Below are 4,165 nucleotides of genomic sequence, written 5' to 3'. Positions count from 1 at the left end.
TTCATTATGCATGTTTTAAAAAGCATTCTTCGGTTCTTCTTCCTCTTTCTCTTTTTATTAAACGTCAGTTGTTAGTTCAGCGCTCTATCCTGTCTCCCTTATCTCTCCTTCCTGTCGTATTTGCGCTGTTAATTCAACAATATGATCAACCAACTAGCCCACCAGATGATCGTGATGGAGTGACGACTGCCGGCACGATTTCGGGTAAATAATTCTGCCGGCTGCTGAGAGAATAGACATTACCTAAGAATCACCCCGTTTCTTGTTCGCTCAGTAATCTCCTCACTTGTGTAACAGCTTCGTTGTACATCTTCACATATCACAGATTGCTTGCACGTTTGTACTTGTTTACGGAATTGGCTGTCTAATAAACTTATAGGAGATTTGAAAACAATCCGTTGTGTCTGTTTACCTGCCTTTTTGCAACCGCCTGGGCGCGTACATTTTTTACAGGTTTCCTTGAGGTGGGTGCACAAAGAGGTGCAATGGTACATCATTGAATGAGGTGTATATATGTTCAATATGAGCGGGGTGGGTGTAAAACGGTGTAATAGTAAACCCTGTTGGCGGGTGTATCTCTGTTCCCTATGAGCAGGGTGGGTGTAAACAACGGTGTAATAGCAAACCCTGTTGATGGGTGTAGAGAAGGGAATACTTGTACACCTAAAATTGGGGTGTACCTGCACACCGAAACGACAGCGAGGGTGTAAGAAAGGAGTAAAGACACACCCCAGCATGGGGTGTATCCGTGCACCCCCGAATGCTGGAGGTGTATAGAAGGGTGCACATATGCACCCCTAAAGAGGGTGTATATATGCACCTCGTTTTGAGGTGTACCTGTACACCTTTATGGGTGTAGTATATGTGGCAGCACTTACACCCCCTGTGGGTGTACCCACTACACCCTTTTTTTTTAGAGTGTGCGTTGACTACGGACAACTAAACCAGAAAGTGATCCGGGAGAGATTCATCATGCAATCAGTGGAGGAAAACCTGGCGAAGTTGGCAAAAGTGAAGCTCTTCAGTAAGCTCGATGCCAATGCTGGCTATTGGCAGACAACCCTCGCACCAGAATTGCAAGACTACGCCATTTGGAAGATTCCGATTCCTGCAGCTACCCTTCGGCATCGCGACAGCTCCAGTGTTCCTCCAAAGAGAAACGCTCCGCATACTTGAAGGACCGCCTGGACAAGCATGCCACCAAGACGACATCGTCGTGTTTAGGAGAGATCGAGCTGATCACGGTGCTAAAGTTCTAGGCAGCGCCCCAGCGCCTCAAGGAAGCTGGAATGACATTAAATTCAAGCCACTGTGAATTCCGGAAAACAAAAATCAAGTTCGCTGGACAAGTGCGGGGACAGCACGGTATTGTCGCAAACCTGGAGAAAACAGAAGCCATCAGATAGATGCCACCACCAGAGAACACGACTGAGCTGAGGTCCTTCCTGGGCATGGTGAATCAGTTGACCAAATTTTTTCCAGGACTGGCTGAGAAGACAAAGCCGCTACGAGAGCTGCTGCTCAATGAAACGAGTTGGTGTTGGCTCCAACCTCAGCAAAAAGCGTTCGACGAGATCAAGGCTGACGGGAAGACAACTCCTGTCCTGTGCAACTATGATTCCAGAAGCGTCCGACACTATCAGCGGACACTTCATCATATGGCTTAGGAGCTGTACTCCTCCAAACCAACGACGAGGGAAAGCGACAGCCAGTGGCATACGCCTCCAGGGCCATGTCACCAACAGAGCAAAAGTATGCTGAGGTGGAAAAGGAGGCTCTCGCTGCAACGTGGGCGTGTGAGCATTTCAGGATGTATGTGCTCGAACTGCCCTTTGTGATTGAGACTGACCACAGGCCACTGGTGCCTTTGTTCTCGACGAATAGCATTGACGAAATGACACCACGACCTCATCGTCTTTGCATGTGCTCGAATACGATTTCACAATCGTGCATATACCAGGAAAGGACATGCACACTGCCGACACCTTGTCGCGAAAACCACTGCAGTGCCTAGATGAAAACCTCGCGTCAGCGATTGAAGAGTACAAACTACTGACGACTGAGCAGCTGCCAGCCTCGACTGACATGTTAAACAGGACTACAGCCGAGCGTGTAAAAGACAAGACGACGTCACTCGTCATGCACTGTTGTGCAACAAAGTGGTCCAAAACGGAGACGTTGGCTCCAGAAGCGCACAAGTATGCAAGTGTGGCCGATGAACTGTCAATTGTACATGGACTCCTGCTCAGGGGAACACGGCTCGCCTTTCCCCAAAATCTACGCCAATAAGGGCTGGAAAGACTTCACACAGGACACCAAAGTACCGTCAGGTGTCGCGCGAGAGCACGCGAGTCTACATGGTGACCAGCGATCAGCCAAAACGTCGAGGCGTTCGTAAGCAGATGCCCAGACTGCAAGAGGCACTGCCAAGCACCAACCGAGCAGCTGCTTCAGACTCCTCTCCCGGAACGTCCATGGCAAGTGGTCGGCACCGATTTGTTCTACTTCAAAGGAAGAAACTACATCATAGCCATTGACTATTACTCAGTTTTTTTTTTTAACTTGAGCTACACGGGACACAGACGAAGCGCGTTGTCCATTTCTTGGACAACCTGTTCGCCCGCTACAGCATCCCAGGTATCATTCAGTCGGACAACGGCCCACAGTATAGCCCGCTCGAATTCGCACAATTTCTCAGTGGCTGGGGCGTAGAACATGTGACATCTAGCACACACTATGCACAGAACAATGGTGAGGCTGAGATAGCAATTCAGACGGCCAAAAACATTCTGCGCAAATCTGACGGGGTACACTGAGCGACACCAGGCCCTGAGGGTTACTTCTCTGCCGAACTTCTCATGGGCCGCAAGCTAAAGACAAATGTTCCTACCATGCCTAGGGCATTGCAACCAAAGTGGACATGCCAATCCACGTACCAACAACGAAACAAGGCCATTCAAAAAAGGGAGGCGGAAAACTACAATGTCCGACACAGGACGAAAGAAAGAGCGCCCCTCCATCCAGGTACCGTGGTCCATGTCAGACAAGGCACCCAGAAACAAGGAACCGTTGTTGGACCAAAGGGTGCACCGAGATTGTACATCGTCTAGAGCGTTGAGAATGTCTGTTGTATAAGAACGCCTACAAGCAGTGCCTCAGGGAAATCTTCCTAACAATAAAAAACCGGGTTGCTCAGAAGAGGCCAGGCAAGTCGCCCGCAGCAGTCGAGCCGGGAGACCACCAGAATGTCTCGGCCTGTAATTGAGCCAACGACTTGCTTCTCAAGAGGGGGATGTGTCGTGTATCGCAAACTGTTGTTGCGCACGCGCCCCCTCACCGGTGCACGGGGCAGCGAGGAGGTGAAAAGAAGACGGACGCGGTCAAGATGGCGTAACGAATGTATCAGTGAACATGTTCTTTCTAGACGTAAAAATGTTCGGCCTCGGAACTAAGACTAACAATGCCAAGCTTCAGTACACAGACTTTTGGCAATGCATGGCAAGATAAAGCATCCACTAATTTTAGTAAAAAGCAAACACCAAGTAGGTTGTGTAGCAGAACAGTCAAGAAAGCTAAGTGTTGAGTCAGAGGGCATTTAGGCTTTGAAGAACACTCGTACCAGAATGTGCACGCAAAAAGGCCTGAACACAACAATCTAGATCAAGGTCTAAACATCCTTACCAAACAGTTACAACTCACAAGAAACCACATAACCATTATTTTAAATATTCAATAGCTGGCAATCTTTCAAAACAAGGACATGTGTCAGTACATTAACTTCACTGTTTAAAATAGTCAAAACTATATGCTACAATCCTCTTCACACCAGGTGTCATCAAAGCAAACCAATACCAAAACCTGAATGTAAACATTTGAAAGAAGTTTGTTTCGGTACGAGCTTAAATCTTTCAACCAAGCTGCTGCCCTGAGTTAGTCTCAACATCAGGGACGACTTGTTGGCTACCGAAGAAACGCCAACCGACAACGTAGTAGCATGGTGCACGGCAGGTCAGCCAGTTTACTTCAAGAATTTCTCCGAAACTCCACCTTAGATCCCAACAGGCATAAAATCAGCTGGCATTCGGTCCTTCCTCACGGAAACAAATGACGGGAGGCACCAATGTCTGCACCTGGACCACATTCGCCGGCGTCGATTAAGATATCC

The 4,165-nt window shown here is 48.5% G+C and overlaps 1 pseudogene; it reads left to right on the top strand.

Moving 5' to 3' along the window:
• Nucleotides 1-2,691: 2,691 nt before the first annotated feature.
• On the top strand, nucleotides 2,692-3,394 carry LOC115326641 (annotated as a pseudogene).
• Nucleotides 3,395-4,165: the final 771 nt, after the last annotated feature.

This window comes from Ixodes scapularis, unplaced genomic scaffold (assembly GCF_016920785.2).
Source record: "Ixodes scapularis isolate PalLabHiFi unplaced genomic scaffold, ASM1692078v2 PGA_scaffold13__105_contigs__length_92229423, whole genome shotgun sequence".
In the NCBI taxonomy this organism is placed as follows: domain Eukaryota; kingdom Metazoa; phylum Arthropoda; class Arachnida; order Ixodida; family Ixodidae; genus Ixodes; species Ixodes scapularis.
The sequence above is the reverse complement of the archived record's forward strand: the minus strand, read 5'-3'. Positions and strand labels throughout refer to the sequence as shown.